The sequence below is a fragment of the Mustela erminea genome, chromosome 16 (assembly GCF_009829155.1).
Source record: "Mustela erminea isolate mMusErm1 chromosome 16, mMusErm1.Pri, whole genome shotgun sequence".
Classification (NCBI taxonomy): Eukaryota; Metazoa; Chordata; class Mammalia; order Carnivora; family Mustelidae; genus Mustela; species Mustela erminea.
Window position 1 is genome coordinate 74,282 of NC_045629.1, and position 24,748 is coordinate 99,029.

General features: G+C 42.7%; 1 pseudogene; it reads right to left on the reverse strand.

The window, feature by feature from the left end:
• Positions 1-21,511, reverse strand: part of LOC116575493 — a 45,547-nt pseudogene extending 24,036 nt beyond the window's left edge.
• Between the last annotated feature and the right edge of the window lie 3,237 nt (positions 21,512-24,748).

A 24,748-nucleotide genomic window follows, 5' to 3' on the forward strand; every position in this document is an offset into this window, starting at 1 on the left:
TGTTGAAAAACAAAAATAAAACTGGGGGCATCATGCTACCTGATTTCAAGCTTTACTAAAAGCTGTGATCACCGAGGCAGCATGGTGCTGGCATAAAAACAGACATAGACCAGTGGAACAGAGTAGAGAGCCCAGATATGGACCCTCAAGTCTATGGGCAAATAATCTTCAACATAGCAGGAAAAAATATACAGTGGAAAAAAGACAGTCTCTTCAATAAATAGTGCTGGGAAATATGTAGAATGAAACTTTACCATTCTTTTACACCGTACCTAAAGATAAACTCAAAATGGATAAAAGACCTCAACGTGAGACAGGAATCCATCAGAATCCTAGAGGAGAACATAGGCAGTAATCTCTTCGATATCAGCCACAGCAACTTCTTTCAAGATATGTCTCCAAAGGCAAAGGAAACAAAAGTGAAAATGAACTTTTGGGACTTCATCAAAATCAAAAGCTTCTGCACAGGAAAGGAAACAGTCAAGAAAACAAAGAGGCAACCCACAGAATGGGAGAAGATATTTGCAAATGACAGTACAGACAAAAGGTTGATATCCAGGATCTATAATGAACTCCTCAAACTCAACACACACAAAACAATCATATCAAAAAATGGGCAGAAGATATGAACAGACACTTCTCCAATAAAGACATACAAATGGCTATCAGACACATGAAAAAATGTTCATCACCACTAGCCATCAGGGAGATTCAAATTAAAACCACTTTGAGATATCACCTTACACCAGGGGCACCTGGGTGGCTCAGTGGGTTAAAGCCTCTGCTTTCAGCTCGGGTCATGGTCCCGGGGTCCTGGGATTGAGCCCCGCATCGGGCTCTCTGCTCAGCAGGGGGCCTGCTTCCCTTCCTCTCTCTGCCTGCCTCTCTGCCTACTTGTGATCTGTCAAATAAATAAAATCTTTAAAAAAAAAAAAAAAGAGATATCACCTTACACCAGTTAGAGTGGCCAAAATTAACAAGACAGGAAACAACATGTGTTGGAGGGGATGTGGAGAAAGGGGAACCCTCTTACACTGCTGGTGGGAATGCAAGTTGGTGCAGCCTCTTTGGAGAACAGTGTGGAGATTCCTCAAGAAATTAAAAATAGAACTTCCCTATGACCCTGCCATTGCACTCCTGGGTATTTACCCCAAAGATACAGATGTAGTGAAAACAAGGGCCATTTGTACCCCAATGTTTATAGCAGCAATGGCCACGGTCACCAAACTGTGGAAAGAACCAAGATGCCCTTCAACAGATGAATGGATAAGGAAGATGTGGTCCATATACACTATGGAGTATTATGCCTCTATCAGAAAGGATGAATACCCAACTTTTGTAGCAACATGGACGAGACTGGAAGAGATTATGCTGAGTGAAATAAGTCAAGCAGAGAGAGTCAATCATCCTATGATTCACTTATTTGTGAAGCATAACAAATAGCATGGAGGACATGGGGAGTTAGAGAGGAGTAGGGAGTTGGGGAAAATTGGAAAGGTAGGAGAACCATGAAAGAGTATGGACTCTGAAAAACAATCTGAGGGTTTTGAAGCGGCGGGGTGTGGGAGGTTGGGGTACCAGGTGGTGGGTATTATAGAGGGCATGGATTGCATGGAGCACTGGGGTGTGCTGCAAAAATAATGAATACTGTTACGCTGAAAATAAATAAAAAGTAAATTTTAAAAAAAACGAACCACCAAAATAACCTATCACCGCTTAGGGGTGGAGAGTAGGTTGGTGCAGTGGCAAGAAGAGGGCCAATCACCATCCAGAGCACTGGCCACAGGAGACACCAGAAACTAGCACAGACTCAGCCAGCCCTGTAAGGCACAGCTGCTCCAAGTTTGGCCCCAAGAACTGCTGGTTACCAGTCTCCAAGTAACTGAAGGTAAGTGGTGACAAACACATAGCAGTCTGGCATTGCCCTTGACAACCGAGAGCAGGATGCATGGAATCATGTGGATGATTGAGGTACAGCCCAGGTATGTGTTCAGGCTACAGCTACAGATTTTGAGCCCATATTTTACTGTACATGGTAAGATTCTCTGCAGTGATTCATTGAAAACTGGTTCCTAAGAGATCTTAGCCTCTCAGGAGTTTGAAACACCCAGGCCTTTCCCCCACAACTCTGAAAAAACTACATTATTATTCTCTAATTCTTTTTCCCCCCAGAGGAACTGGACTACTACCAAATGAGTTGCCAATGTGGCTTAGCCTAAGTCAACTCAGCAGCACAGCCTCATGTTTAAATGCCCAGGAAGAAAGCAGAGGAGAGCCTTGGGGGTACCAAGGACCCCTGGAACCTGGTTACTTTACTGTTGGGTCAGACTGAGTTATGCTTCAAGCCTGGAGCATAGTTACACAATAGAAATCAACAGAATTATAGCAAAAGAGAGGCTAAAGTGTCTCATGAATAAATGAACATGTTATAATCAGCATTTCCCTGCCCCAATTTGTAAAGTTACAGTCATCTGGACCCCTTGGACCTTGTTCCTGATTCCTTTACCAGATCCTATTTCAAATTACCTGAGGGCCAGCGGTTCAAGTCCAGCTTGATCTTTCTCACTTTTATGATTCTCTGTAAGCCAAATTTAGAAAAACATGGTAAGAAATTAAATAGATCCCACTTCCTAAATTATAAATGCAAGAGCATCTTTGGGTACAGAATGGTGATTCCTCTGTGTGTGTCCAAGACATGTAAGAGAATTACTTGGGAAGGGTGCAGATTGTAGCCTCAGAGGGGCTGTGGGCTCTCTTGAACTCACCAGGCAGACCTCCCCTGACTTCATGATCAATCTCAGGACATCCTCTACCATAAATCAATGCAAAGAAGTTTTAAGCACACTTGCTCAGCTTCTCTCTGGAATATTCCACCTTCTAAGCCTGCAACAGACTCACTCTCAGATGCATGCTCTGTGTCCCATCATAGCATTCGTGGAGAGCCCACTCTTGCTCTATCCTGTCCCACCTCTGCACCTGCCACCAGTGATCCTGCTATCTCTTGGTACTCTCAGGAAATGTCTTCTAAGTAAAGAACTCCAATAATAACCCATATTCCTAGCTCTTGCACTATGACATTCAGTGCCCAAACCACATCCAAAGGGCAGCGTGCCTTAACTATACTGGAATTATATTTATGTATGACACCATGTGATAAACAAAGAGACATTGAAAGGCTAAACCATTGCCCAAAGCAAATTAATGGCAGCATACAGGCCACCAATGGGGTCTTGCAATTCTCAAGTCAGGCTCTTTTCACTATGATGACATCCTCCAATCTCTTCTCCCTTTCTCCACCTTAGCACTGAATGGACACAGCCTGCTTCCCTAAAGGTCACTTGCCATGAGTGCTCCAGTTTCTGCCATTGCCATCATGAACTCTGAATCCTATGTTTCTCCTCAGTGTTCCCCACCAGCCAGTCTTGATACTGTAATGGTCCCAGGAAATGAAATGGAATATGACCTGGGTATAGGGAGTTAGAGAGGAGAAGGGAGTTGGGGGAAATTGGAAGAGGAGGTGAACCATGAGAGACTATGGACTCTGAAAAACAATCTGAGGGTTTTGAAGGGGCGGGGGGTGGGAGGTTGGGGTACCAGTGGTGGGTATTAGAGAGGGCATGGATTGCATGGAGCACTGGGTGTGGTGCAAAAATAATGAATACTATTGTGCTGAAAATAAAGAAAAAATAAATTTAAAAAAAGACTGTGGTGGAGGTATGGTGGCCACCTGGGCCTGGGGCTATGGGAGTGACTGAGTGTGTGCCAAAGCCCTGTGATAAACTTACTAGGGCTGAGTTTGCTGGCAAGCCTCTCTGTCAGCTGGCTTCCCTGGGCAAGTTGCTCTCAAAAGTTCTGCCCCAGGTAGTAGTCAATGTCATTGCTCCTAATAAGGTCCTCAAAAGATTTTACTGTCTCTTTCACATGCTGGGTAAGAAGGTAACACCTGTCTCTCCCTTCTTGTATCTTCTGGCATAAGTATGACAGCTCTCGGGCCTGATCCTGAATCAGGGAATCATATTTCCTAATACAGGAGAGAGGAGGAGAAAGTAAGAATGAAAAGGAGTGAATGTGAAATTATGGGCCTTCAGTAGAGATTTCTGTGAGAACATTTCAAAGGAGCTCCCCAGGCTGAATTCTGGCACAAAAACCGAAGTATACAAGAGTAAATCCCGCTCTGATGCATGATGTCAGTTTAGCAATTTAGTGGTTCTTACAATGTTTTGTGCATGTTAGCCTTATGTCCAGGAGAATTTTAGGTCCTGTGGAGGTAAATATGGTGCCCAATTTTACATTTCCCATGGGACTAGTAGAGTGTAGATTCATAGCTGATACTCAAGAAACACTAAACATATTTGCTGAGTAGATATTCAAAAGACACAATAAATAAAATTAAGTTCAGTGACTAGAATCACTTAATCCTGGGATACCTGGCTGGCTGGCTCAGTAAGAAGAGCTCACGACTCTTGATGATGGGGTTCAAGCCCCAAGTTGAGTGGAGACATTATGTAAAATAAATAAATAAATATATAAACTTGGGGGGGGGAGGAATCACTTAATTCTAAGCCTAGATAAGATCTTTCATGCTTTCATGATGATCATGGAAGATCATCTCTATTACAGCAGACTGTTTTGCCAAGATAGCCATTACATTCCTTTTCTACATGTTGTTTTGCCAATGTGCCTTTGCTCCTTCTCTCACTGGCAGGTAGAGGCTGTTCTCCACCTCCTTAAATCTGGGCAAGCTCTGTGAGTACTGTGACTGAGGTAATAAGGGAAGCGACACTGTGCTAAGTCCAGGAGTAGCTCTGAAATGTCCTGGCAACTTCTACTTTTGCTCTGTTGGAAGCCAGCCACCATGCAGAAGTGGAACAACCTAAGACCACTTGAGAGGCCCACCCCAAGAAGAAAGGCCCTGGAAGATAAGGAGACAAGGGGGGGGAGAGAGAAGGCAAGAAGCATCATATCACCAGACACGTGAAGCCACTGGATGGCTGCCCCAGGAGAGACACCCAAGCAACAGCCACCTTGCTGAGCCCTGTAAATCCACATAAATTATTGTTTGAGACCACTAAGCTTTTGCATGGTTTGATACTCAGTGCAGATAACAAGGACAGATACCCAGTGTCTTCCAACACAAAGTATTGTATTCCAAAACAAAGTCATACTGAGAGCTTAATATATGTTAGGCAATTTTGATCACTTGTACTAATTCATTTAAACCCAGTAACCACCTGTTGAGATAGGTTCTCTTACTTTCTTCATTTAATAGGTAAGGAAAGAGCCCAGAAAGTCTAAGTAAGTTGAACAGCTAGAAAGTGCCAGAGCTTGGATTCAGACCCAGGCAATCTAACTCTAGCCTTCCTACTACACCACATATCCAGTTGCTTTACTAATAGATTCCTGAGAGGAAATCCCAGAGACCTGGTGTCTCCCAAGCAGGGCCTATGGACCTTTCTTTGGATCTAGGCCTAGCATGGAAGTAGGCACTCTTCTGATCACCTTATTGGGTTCTCTCTTCTACCTGTCTGGGCTACCCCACCTCCAACACAAACTTAGACATTTTCAATCCTATCAGGATCCAAAGATTGTCCCCCTTACCCAGGCCAGGAGGCTGATCTCAGTTCCTCTGCCAGCTTCCCTTCTACTCCAGTTTTTGGGACCTGGGCCTCAAGCTGGGACACTCTCTGGATCAGACTCTCCAGATCCTTTTTAGCCTGAAACCCAGAGGGGTAGAAAGCCCCAGTGTCATCAGAAAGCTACCTCTCATCTTCATCAGTGACACTGTGAGGTGAAGATCCCTCAAGGGTGTCAATGGCCTTCAGCTTTCGTGGTCTCTCCAAACTAGATGAATAATCACTTGTAACTGAGAGAGACTGGACCTGGCTCTTGAGGTTCTGGATGATCTTGTTGGCATTCTGCAGCTGGGCCTTCTGGTCTCTGATGTCCTTCTGCAGGAGAGAGATGTCTTCCAACTTTCCATATGCATGGAACTCCTCCTGCTTCCCTTGAGAGCTCTCCAAGGGCTTCTTCCCTGGGGAGCTAGCCACTGAGAAGCCCAGGCTCCCCTCCATCAGGGCTGTTTCCCCCCAAAGCTGTCGTGTTCCTCACTCTCTGAGAAAAGACAAAGACATCTTCCTGCATAAAGCTACACATACTGCTGAGGCTTGGAGGCAGCTCTGGTGCTGGGGATAGGAATCGCTAGAGTGAAGGTTGAGGCGGTACTTTATTCAGCCCCATGCTTTACCAGCATTCAGACATGGTATTACCACCCACTCAACAGCCCTACAGGTCAGGAACTAGGCACAGTCACCTTCCACTGCCCTGAGTGTTTTTTCTATTCTCAATTTCAGTTTGGTGGGTGTACCTACAGTCAAAGTCCTTCTAGGATGGAAAAACAGATTTTTTTAGCTTAGGGTTTACATATCTCCACAAGCTCATCTGGTCTCTTCATTAAAAATTAAGCCTTAGATGATCACCAGTTGAACAGAACTTTCCTTCTTTTAATCAACAGCAATATGTTGGAAACTAATTAGAGACATTCCCACTCACACTCAGCCTCATGTTGGACAAGAGTTCTCTGCCAAACTTCCTTTGCCTCACTGGTTCTGGGTACCCTTCAATCTACCATATCCTTGGGCCCTACTCCTCATTATGTGTGGGACTGGCCAGTAGCTTCCGGATGGGAAGGCCGACTCCAGGGAGGTCAGGTGAGACTTGCCCTTGTGTTCCTACCGTGACTGGTGCTCTCCTCCCACTGAGATTCATTCTCACTTCGGCCGCAGGTCTCATAGCCCAGATCCTGGAGGTCCACCTGCACCTGCTTGCTGTCCTGCTTCACCAAGGATTCACCTACCCAGGAAGAGACAGAGGGTGTCACAGAGTTCTCTTGGATTGTCCCACATACCCCTCAAGCTCAGGGGCATGTGCCCTAGCCCTCAGGGGACAGGGAGTTAACAGCCAAAGTGGAATGGGTGCTTCTTTGAACCCAAGTGGGAGAAGAGACCACTCACTCCAGGCAGGACTTCCTTCCACCAGAATGAGCTCTGTGTGCCACTGGTGATCTCACCTACAACACCTGAGGCTTTGTGGGGACCAGATATCTTTATATTAGGTATTATATATATTAACATCCCTAGAAACCCCCATGAAACTAGCAAGTGCTTTATTCACAGAGGCTCAGTAAATATGTGAATGGGGCTGAACTAATTTAGAGTCCTAAAACATCGAGATCCATACAGTTCTATAAGATAGCTACTAGCCCACAGCAAATATCATCCTCCATGGGGCTCACAGCCTTACCATTGAGATCAGGAACACGACAAGGATGCCCACTCTCACCATTCTTGTTCAACATAGTATTAGAAGTCCTAGCAACAGCAATCAGACAACAAAGAGAAATAAAAGGTATTCAAATTGGCAAGGAAGAAGTAAAACTCTCTCTCCTCACAGATGACAGGATACTTTATATGGAAAACCCAAAAGACTCCATCCCCAAACTACTAGAACTAATATAGCAGTCATGTTGTAGAATACAAAGTCAATGTACAGAAATCAGTTGCTTTCTTATATGCTAACAATGAAAATACAGAAAGGGAAATTAGAGAATTGATTCCATCTACTATAGCACCAAGAGCCATAAGATATCTGGGAATAAACCTAACCAAAGAGGTAAAGGATGTGTACTCAAGGAACTACAGAACTCACATGAAAGAAATCAAAGAAAACACAAAAAGATGGAAGACTATACCATGCTCATGGATCAGAAAAATAAACATTGCAAAAATGTCTATACTGCCTAGAGCAATCTATACTTTCAATGCCATTCCAATTAAAATTCCACCAGCATTTTTCAAAGAACTGGAGCAAACAATCCTAAAATTTGTATGGAATCAGAAAAGATGCCAAATTTTCTAAGGAAATGTTGAAAAAGAAAAACAAAACTGGGGCATCACATTGCCTGATTTCAAGTTTTACTACAAAGTTGTGATCACCAGGACAGCATGGCACTGGCATAAAAACAGACACATAGACCAGTGGAACAGAGTAGAGAGCTCAGATATGGACCCTCAGCTCTACGAGCAAATAATCTTCTACAAAGCAGGAAAAAATATCCAGTGGAAAAAAGACAGACTCTTCAATAAATGGTGCTGGGAAAATTGGACAGCTTTATGTAGAAGAATGAAATTCGACCATTCTCTTACACTGTACACAAAGGTAAACTCAAGATGGACAAAAGACCTCAATGTGTGCAGGAATCCATCAGAATTCTAGAGGAGAACATAGGAAGTAGCCTCTTCTATATCAGCCACAGCAACATCTTTCAAGATATGTCTCCAAAGGCAAAGGAAATAAAAGTGAAAATGAATTTTGGGGACTTCATCAGCATCAAAATCTTCTGCACAGCAAAGGAAATAGTCAACAAAACAATGAGGCAACCCACGGAATGGGATAAGATATTCGCAAATGACAGTACAGACAAAAGGTTGATATCCAGGATCTATAATGAACTCCTCAAACTCAACACACACAAAACAGATAATCATATCAAAAAATGGGCAGAAGACATGAACAGACACTTCTCCAATGAAGACATGCAAATGGCTAAGAGACACATGGAAAAATGTTCATCATCACTAGCCATCAGGGAGATTCAAATCAAAATCACATTGAGATACCACCTTACACCAGTCAGAATGGCCAAAATTAACAAAACAGTAAATAATGTGTGTTGGAGAGGGTGTGGAAAAAGGGGAACCCTCTTACACTGTTGGTGGGAATGCAAGTTGGTGCAGCCACGTTGGAAAACAGTGTGTAGATTCCTTAAGAAATTAAAAATAGAGCTTCCCTATGACCCTGCAATTGCACTACTGGGTATTTACCCCAAAGATACAGATGTAGTGAAAACAAGAGCCATCTGTACCCCAATGTTCATAGCAGCAATGGCCACGGTCACCAAACTGTGGAAAGATGCCCTTCAACAGATGAATGGATAAGGAAGATGTGGTCCATATACACTATGGAGTATTATGCCTTCATCAGAAAGGATGAATACCCAACTTTTGTAGCAACATGGACGGAACTGGAAGAGATTATGCTGAGTGAAATAAGTCAAGCAGGGAGAGTCAATTATCATATGGTTTCACTTATTTGTGGAGCATAACAAATAGCATGGAGGACATGGGGTGATGGAGAGGAGAAGGGAGTTGAGGGAAATTGGAAGGGGAGGTGAACCGTGAGAGACTATGGACCCTGAAAAACAACCTGAGGGTTTTGAAGGGGTGGGGGGTGGGAGGTTGGGGAACCAGGTGGTGGGTATAGGGAAGGGCACAGATTGCATGGAGCACTGGGTGTGGTGCAAAAAACAATGAATACTGTTACACTGAAAACAAGTTAAAAAATTAATTAAAAGTAAACAAAATTCTGAAGCTGAATTAGACACATCTCATGTGCTCCATAAGCATTTCAATCACCATAGGAGGTTCTAGGAGAAAGCATGGATTCTAAACCAACATTGATGGTATATTTTTGAAGAATTTGATTTGGTACCAAGAGGAGGAGAGAAACTATCAGTATATGTTGAGGGATGTAAAGCACTTTGCTGACTATAGCAAAAATCAGCAAACCTAGATGTTAACCCATTACTTTCCTATACGCTTACTGCAAACTTGCTTTGTTTTTTTATTCTTCTCTTCCAGGTGCTAAAACTGAAGTTAAATAACCATTTCCACAATTCTAGGACCCTGGTCAGGACTAAATTTGTTTTGAGGCTGGGGAAGAAAAGGGAAGTCTACAAGAAGCACGTAGACAGATGTCTTAGTGATGGTGAACCTAAGACTTACTAAGCATGACTCTGTATTTCTCCAGCTGGTTGGCCTGGGCAAAGACTGTGGCTTCTGATATCAGCAGTTTCTCCTGGAGGTCCTGGTAGCATTGTCTGCACTGGGCCAGCTGGGAGTGCAGGTGCTTGGTGGATCCAGGAAGGCTAAATTCTGATGGAATCCCATGGTCTCGGGCCTGGGGCCAGTTATTCACCTGTGAAAAGAGCCAGCATAGGGACAAGGCAGTAACAGTCCTGGGCAGTCCTGGCCCCATCCCTTTCTGACCCCCTGTGGACTATATTCATGGGTTTATCCCAGCATTCCTCAATCCCTTTGGTAGTGGCTTGCTTTCCAGCTCCAAGCTCCTGCAGAGCTAGAATAATGTTTTATTCATCTCTGTATTTTCAGCACAAAGTACAGTGCCACTAAAGTCCACTGAGGGGCTCTCAGTAAAGGTTGGTTCAGCGGTTAAAGAGAGGAGGGGTAGAAACCTCTCATCTATCCTCATGCTCCTGTCGCAGCCTTGTCCTCCACTCCCTCCACCTCAAATCCTCTCTAGTCTCCATTTAAGCAATAGTCAGCAAAGGATCCCAACAGCCCAATCCTGTGGCGCATGAACAGACACCTAGGATGGGCTGTGATGAAAACGGCCATGATACAGAGATGTCATTACACACCACTTGTTGGGGCTTTTTTAAGTCCCAAGCATCCCCATATGGCATCCTATTGAAATGACCTGTTTTATGCCATCTTTCCCCACCACACTGCAGACTTAAGGGCAGGTCTTTCTGCCTGCTGCCCAATGCCTAGTGTGCCATATGGAAAATGAAACACTATTTATGAAAAATTAATTACCCAAGTAATGTTTGTGAGACAATGTTATAAAAGCTTTTCCAAGGGCTGAATGTGTGAGGAATACTATTACCGTTGCTTTTGCGGCAAAGAAGCCCTTCCCTCAGTCCTTCTGATCCATAGAGCAGAACTGTTTTAGGTAAAAACTGTTACCTCCAGGCCTTCTCCACAGGTCTCTATTTCCATCCAAACCCACACTTACTTGATGGCCATCCACGGCAAGGCAACCCCAAGGTCAAGACTCTGGGGTCTGGGGCAGGGCCTTATGGTCACGTGCTCCTCCTCCGGCATTAGGGTTTCTCAGGAGAACAGACCAGCTCTGTGTTCATTCTGTCGATCTCCCGGGCCAGGTGTGCAAGGAGCTCTGGGCTAAGCTTACTGTTCCCGTCCTTGCTGTTTAGCATGAGCTGTTCTTTGAGGAGGCTGATGATGTTGCAGGCGTTCTTCAGTTTTCCCCGCAGCTTTCTGAATTCAGCCTGAAGGCTATTCTCATTCAGACTCCCTCTGGCTACCACAGTTTCCATTGCCACCTGGCCCTTCTCCTTGTCTTCCTCAATCTCCCATCCGTCAGACATTGCTTCTCCCATAGGCTCTTTCAGCTCTGCATTCTTAAGGCAAAGGCTCAGCATGGTGTTCCTGCAGGAAACACAATACACACCATGACGGGGTGGCTCCTCTCTCGGCCTCAGTTCCAGTAGTCCCCATCTCAGCCCATCAGAGACTCAGAAACACCCCAAAGCAGGAAGCCACCTCAGAGACAGACAAGGGCTCCCTTATTGGATAGACTCAGGAGGAGAGACTCCTGCATTATCACAGCTACTTGGTGGCAACACAATCCCTAAAATTCTTGGATTCAACACACATGGTCTAGTTGTCTTTACCCTGGTCATCAAGCCTCATGTTCATTTTTTTTTTAAGATTTTATTTATTTGAGATAGAGAGAGAATGAGACCATAAGTAGTAAGTAGTGGCAGAGGCAGAAGGAGAGGAAGAGGGAGAAACAGGTACCCATTGAGCAGGGAGCTGGATGCAGGACTTGATCCCAGAACCTGGGATCATGGCCCAAGTCAAAAGCAGATGCTGAGCTGACTGAGCTACCCAGGCGCCCACTCAGCCTCATGTTCTACTTTTCACTGGTCTCTGGAATAAACAAAGGTACTTACAGTGTTAAGAAAAACAAAAAAAGAATAAGAAAGACCTTTCCTGGGACAGATTTATTATGGGTTCTACAATTCTATTAATTATCATTGGTTGATTTTCAACCACTGTATGAGAAATTGGGACCTAGAAAAACAAGAAATAAATAATACCAATCAGAACTACCATCAAATATACTTCTGTAGTTATTTGCTCTTTTGACAGATCATCTTCATGAGGTCAGGGACCCTTCCTATCCTGTTCACCCTGTATCCCCAGAGCCTCCACAGTGCCTGCCACATAAAACATGCATACTTGTAGAAGACATAAAATGGATAAACAACTAATTTTCACCAAGACATTCTAGACTCTATCCTTTCTTCACACCTATCCCTTTGCCAGGGTTGGATGGAAGTTTTAAAAACAACAACAACAACAACATTGCTTTAACAAGGCAATTCATTTAAATAGGTAGTTTGCTTAACCTCTTCAAGCCTCAGTCTCCTTTTATATGAAATAAGGGTAACTCATACCTAGTAGAGCCACTGGTTGCTTAAATGGAATTGCATATATTGTCTAGTCAGTTCAGGGTCTACAACAGAGGAGTCATTTTATTCTGCTATACCAGCTGCAGACCTGCAGAATTCTATGAGGTACTTGTAACAACAACAACAACAACAACAACAATAACAACAACAGAACCTCACAACTTTAGAGCTGAGGCCTGCAGAATTCTATGAGGTACTTGTAACAACAACAACAACAACAACAATAACAACAACAGAACCTCACAACTTTAGAGCTGAGGCCTATGGATCTACATTTTACCAAATTCCTGCAGGTAATCCATAAGCACACTGTATTGAGAACTGCTGACTAGAAGAGGCACAGTAAACTATTAATTAACACCTGAAGAATTAGCAGTTGGCTCTCCCCCAGATTGAGTTTCTTAGAATCCTGAACTGACTGGCTCAGTCAGAAGAGCATGTGACTCTTGATCTCGAGGTTGAGAGTTCAAGCCCCATGGTGAGCAGAGAGATTACTTAAACAACAACAGCTTATGCTTTCACTTAAGTAGAATTTCACTTCAGTAGAAAGAAATATCATGGGGGAACCTGGGTGACTCAGTCGGTTAAGCATCCAACTCTTGATTTCAGCTCAGGTCATGATCTCAGGGCTGTGAGACTTAGCCCCACATTAGGCTCTGCACCAGGCATGGAGACTGTTCAAAATTCTCTCTCTCCTCTCCTTCCAAACCTCCACCTCCTTGTGCATACAATCTCACATTTACTCTCTCTCTTTCTCTCTCTAAAAAAAAAAAAAAAGAAGAAGAAGAAAGAAAGAAAGAAAAAGAAAGGGGTGCCTGGGTGGCTCAGTCCCTTAAGTGTCTGCCTTCGGCTCAGGTCATGATCCCAAGGTCCTCAGATCAAGCCCTGCATTGGGCTCCCTGCTCAAAAGAGAGCCTGCTCTCCCTCCCCTCCGCCTGCTGCTCTATCTACTTGTGCTTTCTCTGTATATCTCTATCAAATAAATAAATTAAAATCTTTTAAAAAAAAGGAAGGAATATCACAATTCAGAGTAAAAGAACCAGCATGAAGGATGATCACAAGAATATTTCCAAGACTGTACTGAAAAGTATATAGCATAGAATAAAAGGCTTAGATATTAAAAATTCAGAGGCAGGGGTCTAGCCACGGACTAATATGCAACTTTGAGCAAGCTGCTAGATCATTTTAGACTGGAGTTTCCTTGCCTATGAAATAAGGATTAGGCTAGATGCCAAGGTCCTCTTCAGCACTAATATTATTCTATGACTTGGGGATGTTTAAGTGGCACATAATAGGAAGGGAAACTATAGGACATGAACTAGAAATTGTACAATCACACTGCTGTGTTCTAAACAACAGGCCCCATGATGATTATGACCCTCAAGGATGAACGAATGAATGGATTAGTCCTACCTTATCAGTCTGTTCCCCAAGCATCTTTTGAAAAATTCCATGAAAAACAGAGTCGCCAGGGGCACCTGGGTGGCTCAGTCAGCTAAGCGTCTGCCTTAGGCTAAGGTCATGATCCCAGGATGCTGAGATCAAGCCCCGTGTCAGACTCCCTGCTCAGCGGGGAGTCTGCTTCTCCCTCCCCTTCCCACCTGTGCTCTCTCTCACTATCTCTGTCTCTCTCTATAATATAAATAAACAAAATATTAAAAAAAAAAAACCACAGTGGTCAGTCTAACCAATGAATCAGCTATATACCACTTCTGTAAAGTTAACAAAACAGCAGAGATTTCTAAAAGTGTTATTCCATGATTTAGGGATTCATGCCGCTAAGAGAGAGGTGAGTGGAAGAAAAGGGGTCCCAGTATACATCATCTTCCCTCAGGGACTCTTCTGGCTCCACACGCAGCAGTGAAGCATCATGGGTAGTAGGACATTCTTCAAAATGTTCCAGCCAATGCAAAAGAGCAATACCTGTCATACACCAGGAGATTTTCACTTGTGACTCTATGGCTAATAATGGGCATTATTACACGGAATTAAGACCAGATTTAAATAATTTGAATGATCATCATTATCCAAAATTATTGAGTTTTCTCTTAAGAATTTGAACCATTAAGGCACGGAGTTTGGGATGTGGACCAGGAAGCCCTAAAGCAGCACAAATGTCTTCCTTGCAGGGAGGGGAACTCCCTTGCCTATGGTGACCTCCCGATGGGCAGGCTCTCCTGCTCTGGGCAGTGTCCTACCTGATGTGGGCCACAGAGGAGAATTCTGCTTCCTCAATTTGAGCCTTTAGCTCTTTCAGTTCCCCCTCAGCTCTCCTCTTCTCCTCTAAGTGTTGGTGGATCTCAGCACTCAGGTGGAGCATTTCCTCCTGAAGACCTCTGTTATTGGCCCCTCCTGCTGAGGAAGGAGGGGGAAGACATACATTCTAGGTCTCCACATCTGCCAGGCTTTTCCCCAAGGCCACACCGATGAGCTGAAATATAATCATAATTTAAAGAAGTTAGGTCATGAGAGACAATCCAAGAGGAACATCAGATTGCAAAGGCAGCCATTAATGGGAACAAAAAAGCCCTAAAATGAGCTCGCCCTAAGGACTTCCTTAGCCATAAGGGCCCTCGAGACTGGTCTGGATGGGGAGGACACGAGAGAGCCAGTGTTCAGAACTGCCGCCATGGGCAGGAAGAGCCGCATCCAGATGTGGGTGAGAAAAAAAAAAAAACACAAGCCCATCATAAATAAAAACCCAATGCAAACAATTGAGGTTTACACAGGACCAGAGTGTGGATGCTGATTTCTTCTCTCCCTGGAGAACCGAGTCTCCTGAGAGGCTTCTTACAAGACAGGAAACTTCCTTGACGCCACAATATCCAAGTCCTTGACTATAAAAATCTCAGCTTGAGACACCAGCTCTCGAGCCTAAGGCCAAGCCTGCACCTCATACCTTAAAAAGGAAGACTGAGACAGGAGGCACTCAGCCACAGGTAAAACAGCAGCTTAATTTCACTGGCAGCAGGAGAATCACACCCCATAACTACGGAGAAGTTAAAGTGAGGTCACCGGCCCACTTGTTGCTTATCACTCTTGCGATGATGCTGACAGGCAAACTCTGTCTATAAATTGAAGCACCTGAGGAGAAAACAAGATGGAAACAACTTCCCAACACCTTTCTATGTTCCGTGGATACTCCTAAAGTTACTCTTCAGTGTGTCAACTCAAGAAGATCATGTAGCTTTTCCTGTAATGAGAATTTTTTAAAGACTTTCTTATTGTTCATTTTGGGTTCCTCTCCAGTTTCCCCCACACTCTTAAAAGTATAGAAACCAAAACCTGAGTATGAAAACCCACTCCGTGTATGACTAAGTATTTTTGTGCAAGGGTTTCTTGTCCATCCATCCAATATTAATCTTAATATATCCCAATGCTATGTTGCTTTTTTCTCCTCTCGGTGACTGCACTTTGGGGTTCTACTTAGCTTTGGGTCTATGTTGACCTCCCAATTTCCCACCTCTGTCCCACAGCTATTTTGGGCTCATGCTGTATCTTTTACCTGTATTAACAGTGTGGCTTGTACTTGTCACTGGTAAATTCGTTCTGGCTATCCAGAATAATTTCTCAATGATCAAAGTCTTCAAAATATTTTATTTGCATCTTCATAAATCAAGTAGTAGCCACTCGATTGGGCACGATTTGTAGAATTAATTACATGCTTTATACCTTCATTCAGGTCACAAATATATAGAACAGAACAGGGCCTGGAGCTGCTTAAATGGAACAATGACTGACAGAGCTGCTTGGCCTGGCACAAAGCCACAGACTTCTGCTTGTAGTGGAGCTCAGTAAGACCTAGGCTGCATGGGTGGAGTTGATTCACAGCATTAATTTGCCAGTAGCACAGCCACTGAGGTTGCAAAAAAAAGAATGAAGAAAGATGCGTAGACAAAGCTGCTCATTTCCCAGGACTTCCTTGGGTTCTGAGCCTGACTTTTGCTTCCTTGTTCTCCTACCAGTCTCAGTTTGGTTGGTCTATCTCCACATGTGCCATCAAGCACTTGAGACAAAATAAAGGGGGACTGGATAAAACCACTTTTGAAAATTTAGGACCTCAACCCCTCATTTAAACTATGAGATGTTACATTTCTATATAAACCCTTTTCAATGAACTTAACTAAAATAAACATTGGCAGGGCACCTGGGTGGCTGTCAGTTAAGCATTTGCCTTCAGCCTCAGATCTTGATCTCAGTGTCCTGGGACTGAGTCCCACATTGGGCTTCCTGCTCAGTGGGGAATCTGCTTCCCTCCTGCCCCTGTCCCTGTTTGTGCTCTCTCTCTCAAATAAATAAATAAAACCTTTAAAAAATAAATAAATAAACATTACCATCAGCTTTGAATATGGGCACTTTATTCTTCACTAAAACCTAAGTGTTGTTTCTCTTTAAAAATAACAACTCACTTTGGGGCTTCTGGGTGGTTCAGTCAATCAAGTGTCTGCCTTTGGCTCAGTTCATGATCCCAGAGTCCTGGGATCGAGCTCCTCATTGGGCTTCCTGCTCAGCAGGGAGTCTGATTGTCCCTCTCCCCCTACCCCCTGTTCATGCTCTCTCTCTCTCAAATAAATCTTTAAAAATAATCTCATCTTAATGATATCTTTTTTTTTTTTTTAAGTGGGCTCCATACCCAGGGAGGAGCACAATATGGGGCCTGAACTCATGACCTGGAGAACAAGACCTCAGCTGAGATCAAGACCTGGATGCCCAAGTAACTGACTGAGTCACCCAGGTGCCCCATCTATATGTATATATTTTTAAACTGCCTTCTCAGTGCTTGTTATCTTTCACTGATTTAAATACACCTACTTTCTTTAAAAATAAAAAATAAAGAAACACAGAATGTCAATACCAGAAAGGACCTGAAGGTACACCTAGTCTAATTTCCCACTTTAAAATTAGGAAATAGAGCTATGATTTGCTTCCCAGCTAATTTGGGTTCTGTGTCAGAGGAAGCTTGCTTTAGGCTAACTTATCTTTAAAATTGAAATGTAAATGCATGAAAAATGACTCAGAATCTAGCTTCTTAATCAGTTTTTCTTGCTCATCTATGGAAAGTTCACATTTCTATATGTTTTCCCAAATAAAACCCCAGGGCTTTCAGTATGTGTGGTATTAGTATGAATCCTTTAGGTCTATTGTTAATTATATCTCATACAGGATCCTCCCCACTGGCCAGTTCCTAATTCATTTGTTCTATTGCTTCCATGGTATTATTAAACCTCTTTTTGTGTGCTGGGTTTCCTTTTACCCTACAGAAATTCATATGCAAGTCTGATCTCCTGTTTGAATTGCATTGTTTTGTTTTTAGCCTATGACATATTTTTCACAATGTAAAGCAGTTATTACACATGTGAAAAGCATTAATGATTTTTTTAAGTCCTTCACATGACGTCTACTGACTTTTTTCTCCTTCATTGCATTTGATACTTGATAACTTTTTTTCTGTTGCACACATTCAAATGAAGAAAGTCAATGCTTGATTCATTTCACAAGCATTTCCTAGTTATTTATTAAAGACCTTACGTTTGCTTGAGAATGGGATTTTGTGGGAGATACCTGGGGAAAATTACCAACATAGCCAGATCTGAGACTTCCAGATGTGAACAAGACTAAAAATAAGGATGAAGCAACTTGTTTTGGCCAAAAGATAGCTCTTACCTTGGAAGGAACACAATGTGGGATGTGTTTGTTAGGGTAAATATGTGTATACCTGAGGTAGGAAGGTAGCTTGGTGTTGAATAAAGTTTACCTTTCAAGGATGTGGTAAAGAGGAACCCAGAGACTAACTGTAAGAGACTATTTCACCAGAAACCAGCAAACACAGTTTTGAGAATCTGGACACAACAGTTATGGCAAAACAAGCCTTATTTATTTGGCAGCCAGACAGTCACGCCCTCAAAGTCCAGGAAAGCTGAAGTGAATTTACAATGATTTCATAAACCAAGGTTCCTCCTACCCAAAACTAGACATTGATTTTTTTCTAGTTTATCATTATTTTAATAGAGAACATTAAAATATAACATAGTGATACAAAAATATATTTAACATGTTGACATGACCCTATGGCCAAGATGGAGCCATTCCTGTCTGAGGGTGTCACATAAGCAGACTGAAACTTAGATAACTTTCTGTCCCTGGAAATGCTTTTCTTTTTCTTTTTTCTTAATTAATTTTTTTTACTTTTCAGCATAACAGTATTCATTATTCTTGCACCACACCCAGTGCTCCATGCAATCCGTGCCCTCTCCTATACCCACCGCCTGGATCCCCCAACCTCCCACCCCCCACTCCTTCATAACCCTCAGATTGTTTTTCAGAGTCCATAGTCTCTCATGGTTCACCTCCCCTTCCAATTTCCCTCAACTCCCTTCTCCTCTCCATCTCCCCTTGTCCTCCATGCTATTTGTTATGCTCCACAAATAAGTGAAACCATATGATAATTGACTTTCTCTGCTTGGCTTATTTTCAAGGAAAGGTGATGGAAAGAAAATTACACTTACCAAAGATAGTCCATATACACTATGGAGTATTATACCTCCATCAGAAAGGATGAATATCTAACTTTTGTAGCAACATGGACGGGACTGGAAGAGATGATGCTGAGTGAAATAAGTCAAGCAGAGAGAGTCAATTATCATATGGTTTCACTTATTTGTGGAGCATAACAAATATCATGGAGGACAAGGGGTGTTAGAGAGGAGAAGGGAGTTGGGATAAATTGGAAGGGGAGGTGAACCATGAGAGACTATGAACTCTAAAAAACAATCTGAGGGGTTTGAAGTGGTGGGGGGGGAGGTTGGGGTACCAGGTGGTGGGTATTATAGAGGGCACGGATTGCATGGAGCACTGGGTGTGGTGAAAAAATAATTAATACTGTTATGCTGAAAATAAATAAAAAATAAATTTAAAAAAATTAAAAGGAAAAAAAAGATATTCTCTATCCAGCATGTATATAAATTTGTCTATCATGAACCCTATCCAAAGACTAACAAATAATTTATTAAGTATCTCTGCCAAGTAATAGGACAGCCATTGCAAGGGAAATACACTTGCCCTAATGCAAAAGGTTTAGTTTAGTCCAGGGTTGAACTGACCTTTTCAAAATGTGATCTGGTTATTTGCCCCATACTAGGCTATAGGAGGGAAGGTTTAGGAAGGAATAACTTTACAAACCAGTTTGCCTACAACTGAGAACTAGAGTGAAGGACTCACATGACTACTCATCGTTAAGATCGTGTCACTCAGAATCTGGTTGTCTTCACATCTGTGTCTCTGGTTCACTTTTTCTGGAGCTAATCCTGTCCACAGCAGCAATAACCACATGACCAGCTGATACCCCAATCTAAATATTAGAATGGACATTTGCTTATCTTGCAGATCCCTCTCTTCTCCCCAGAGCCCCTCAGTGACTTTAAGGAGTGAGAGGCAGAGGGATCTGACCGGAGAGGCAATACTGTACATAATTAAAGTCACAAGCATTGGTTAGGAGAAGCTTTTCAAGGAAAAGGAGAAGTGGAATTCATGCAAGAATTTAAGGGAGAAGTATGGGTCAGGTACAGCTAGAGCAATAAAAAGGGGATCTTGGGAGAAGGAGAAGAAATGGTGTTAAGGATGTGAGGTATCCCAGATAGCCAACTACTCATGTCCTCAAGAGCCAAAGAGATGTCCAGTGAGATTTGAGGAATGCTCATGTATGTTCTTTTTGTTGGTCTCCTCTTTTTCTTATGCAGGAGGTATAGAGGCAGACCCAGAACACCTCATTTTCCCAGCAGTTTCTCTAATAGCTCCAAGGAAGCTAAAACTGGAAAAGCCCTGCTACTCCTGCAGAAGGACAGATACCAAATGATCTGTTTTCTCCTTAATAACTCAGAGACTCACAGGCACAGTCTATGTAGGAGGTGTAATTGCTAAGTGTCACTGGGCAAGGTGGAGACACACAGGAGTGCCAGCGAGTGCACTGGGATCACTGTCAGTGACTTAATCTCTGAGGTCCAAGGCTTTCAACTCTTGAGCTTGCAAACTGCTGGTTGTACCTTCAGTAATGGCTGGTATGAACAGTATTTCAGCCCTGGGTACCAAGTACTGAGATTTGATAGAAGCTTGCTCTTAAAGTGTCACCTGCTGGTCACTGATGTGTCCCAACCTGGGTGGTCTGTCAGGTTGTCCAACAGACTTCTCTTTTGTGTAACGAGATTTCACCAAGACAGAGATCCCTGCTTTGGAAGCATTTCCGATTGCCTTGGAGGTTCTCAGCACTTTCCTGAAGTGGATGTTAGGCCTGCCACCTCCCCCAGCAGCCCTCCAAAGACTTCCTGTCTTCTGTGGTGTGTTTTGGATACAAAAACCCAAGAGGGGAACTGTCCATGGTCTTGTTGTAAGTAAACATTCTTCTGAAGCTAGAGCTATAGGTGGTACATAGGGGCAAAGGTGGGAAGGAGGAGCAAGCGATAGAAGGAGGGGGGGAGAAAAGGTGGATTGGAAAGTAAAGTAGAGTGAGGATAGGGGTTGGCTGGCAACGTGGCTGGGAAGCTCAAGGAGGGCAGAAAGAAGACTGGGAAGTGGTTTTATAAAAAATAGCTTCTTACTCTAGGCTTACAAGGGCTGCAGGAGTCCAGACCCCAAAGGGCTATGAGCCTGCCACCCTGGAAACCCAGAACCTGACTTGGACTTACTTGCTGGCTACTGTGTGCAGCTTCCTCCTCGATGCTATCTGTGAACTTGGTGCTAGCGTCTTCAGTATTGCCCCCTGAAGCTGCACCTGGAAGTGAGTCCAGAAGAGAAAGGTGATTTCCTTCACAGGTGGCTTTCAGACAGCAGCTAAAATTACACTTTTTGCCATCTGCCTCTGATTTCTTCCTTTCCCATATGTATGGCCCTGTAGCCAGCAGGGCTGAAGGTGGAACCACTGTGCCAAATCTGCAGAAAAGACTTATATCACTGATGCTTTCTAATATTTAAGCTTAAGCCTTAAAACATTCACTGAGTTTGACTGCACAGACCTGTACCTAAGGAGCTGTCTGTTAGATAGAGTGGTTACCCCCTCACCTATTTCCAGAAAGCCTGAACTATTTCCTATCCTGCCAGCCTGGCTATGTAACAACTTTGTCTTTTGAAACATGGGCCCAACATGACTAACCTTTTCTCCACCATTGAGTACTGAGCGGGTCCCTGATTAAAGGATACCTGCTTTTCTCATCCTTTTCCATCTCTGAGGTCATGGGGTGGCCATATCTTTGAGGAACACCCCTCTAGGGGCTGTATATTCTACAGAAGCTCAGGACTAGTCAAAACTCAAGGCACAGAATGGTTTTGGTGTTTCCTAATTCCTTCTTTTATCCTCCCCTTCTCTCTCAAACTCTTGTTCAATGCCCCCAGCATCTTTTGCCTGAATGGTTTCTTATAGTTCTTATACTTCCAAGTGAGTTTTTATTCATTGTTTTGTTTCTCAAAGATGGACACAGTCATCTGAGGACAAAAACATCTGCGTCTTGCACTAAGGGAGGAACAATAGCTGCAGTTTGTGGTCTGGGCAAAGATCTGAGACACTGTTGACTGATAGAACTTTTTGTAATTCTATGCATATTCTGCCCAATACAGTAGACACATGTGGTTACTGAGCACTCAAAATGGGCTAAGGTGATTGAGGAACTTTTTTTTTTTTAATTCAAATTTAAATTCAGCTAGGCACACAGGGCTCATGGCCACCATATTGGACAGAACAAAGCTGGGGCATTTCTTCCTCTCAATATCGTTATAATAAAAGACTGTCCACCCAATTTTAGATTAAGACCTGTGGCCCACATTACTGATTTCTTCTGAAGTTGGGGGAATTTATGATGGTTAATTCATTTTAACACCAAAGAAAATCTACCATGACAATCCCCGTGTCTACAGAACAGGTCTTAAAGAAACTGCCTAAGTTAGAGAAAGCTGAGATTTCATTCAAATTCTGGCCTTAGCAACCAACCTATTAAAACTCCTCTTCTAGGCACTGAGTAACCTGTGTCTGAAAGAGATTAAATGGTTTGTCCACAGTTACACAGATAGTACTGACAAGAGCTGTGCCAAGAAATCAGGTCTCTGGACTTTCAGACAGAGGCAACTCCCTGCTCCTTCTGGTGACAAATCAGATCTTTATCTTTGCTTCTTCCTCCATGACCAAAGAACCTACTCCTGAGCTCAGACATCCATGGATAAATAATGAGCATCCACTATCCTCTCTTCAGATAAGGTGAACAGGTCCATCTCACATCTTCATTCCATCTCCTGTCATCTGCAAGTTCATGCCAGAGCATTTGCAATGACCCAGGCCAATCTTATTAAAGTACTAAAAGGTAGTAAGTATGTTGCCCTAACAATCAAATCTTATGACTCATCCCATGATTGTTGTATTAATGTTGGACCAAGTTCCTGTGCCCTGTTCAATAATGTCCTACCTATAAGAGGTAACTCCACCACTCAGATCATTAGGGAGTTCTTGGAAGACATTGTACAAGAGGGATTTCCAATACTTACTCTTTCAAACCAGCCCCAGAATCATCTCATTCACAAAGGTAATTGCAGAGAGATGGATGAACAGACTCCCTAAGCTTTGGCAACTCACTGAAATCCAGGATGCTAATTCACTTGTGGACATCCATATCTTACTATGCTTATTTAGGAAAATCATTCCCTGTACAACAGTAGAGATCAGAATCTTTTATTTTTTCCTTGTAAAGGAAATGAATGTCCCACTCAATGACAGATTAAGAAAGCATGGTTCTCACATTGTTTCTCCTCTGAGCTTCAGACTAGAGAATGTGCCTGTGGTTGAAGAAAACTCAGCTGGATGAGTTGAACTCATCTCCATTATTAATCTTGAGGGCTTGTGTGGCCACACTGCCCTACATCCCAGGGGGATTCCTGGGCTAGGTTCCAGGAGTAAGGTTAAGGGACGATTGGAAAAAGTGACTGTCACTGGTCTTAAAGGCTTTCATCTCACATATTCTGCCCTCTACTTACCTTTTGGCCTTTCTGATGCCATGCATACATTTTTAGAAAATGTTCTCTCTGCAGTTGACTCAGGGCCCCAAACCATGGTTTTGACTTCATCTGGAGTTAAATGGAGACAAAGTAAGCATGCCCATTTCATCCCAACGTTCTACTACATAGGAGTTTTGCTTTCTTCATTTGTTTTTAGCTAGTTTAGTCTGGTGTAGTTCCTTTAGGGAAATTTCAACAGTTGCTCATCCTTTTACCAATTTGAATTAGAATTCTGAAGGCTGTGAGGGGAGGGAGCTAGAATAAAGTTGAAAAAGTTTTATAGAAAAAATTGAAATGAGTAAACTATTCCACATAAAGCCCTGTAGGTTTGCACTAGACACCTTTGTTACCATTTTTTTTAAATCAATGACAGTAATTTCTCTTTTTGAGGGAATACCCTTTTCTAAGCTTTTACAAAGCAACAAAATGCTATCTTCCAAACTAACTGGTGATGTTCTAAATTTCTGATTTAAATCTACTATACATTATATTGGTGCACCTACTGCTTCTTATTTTAGATACTCTGAAAAGTAAGAGTCTATCACTTCAAATTTAACTTTTTTTTTAGCCTTTGATGGTCGTTCCCAAATTGTGGTTTTTGAAAATTTCTACATTCAGATCCAAACTCCCTTTTAGATTTAGAAAATTATCCTTCACGACCTTACTTGATAAAGTACACAGAAATAAAATACTGTAGATCCTTCTGTGAAAATTTAAGTGTCATGCACATGTATTCTTTTAATCATTGAAACAGAAATGGATAGTTTTGTGGAGATTTTAAAATTGAGGATGGCATTAATTATTAAGAATATGGACCCTGGAGCCCAACTGTCTGGGTTTTGTATCTGCTTCTTGATTGCACTTATCTGCACTTCCTTACTTATGAATTTCCGTTTTCCCCAACGGGAGGCTTGAAGTAACACTTTCTGGTCTCTATGCTTCACAGAACAGTTGAAAAAATAGAGTTGTCAGTAAAGTAAGATGAATTCTTTTGGACGGGTGTTTTACAAATAGGATTCATCATTAGTACATTATAACTGTCTTAAAACTCCATCATGTGTAAATAAGCCTTAGAGGAAAAATCATAGACTGTTAATTCTTCAGTAATGAGCCCTAACTGGGTTTTGACAAGACCATTTTCTCTAAATTCTACTCTACAGTCATTATTGTTTCCCCTTTAAGCTATTTTTATTCAACCAACAGGAAAGAAGTGGTATTTCCCACATAGTTACTCAGAATGTAGCAGAAATCCTATTTGACTAATTTTGAAAGCGGATTCAAAGAACAGAAATTGTACAGCATGAGTAAGCTTGTGGTGCAAAACCCCTGGCTGGTCTTCCCCTGAGAACTAAGCTCTCATACCAG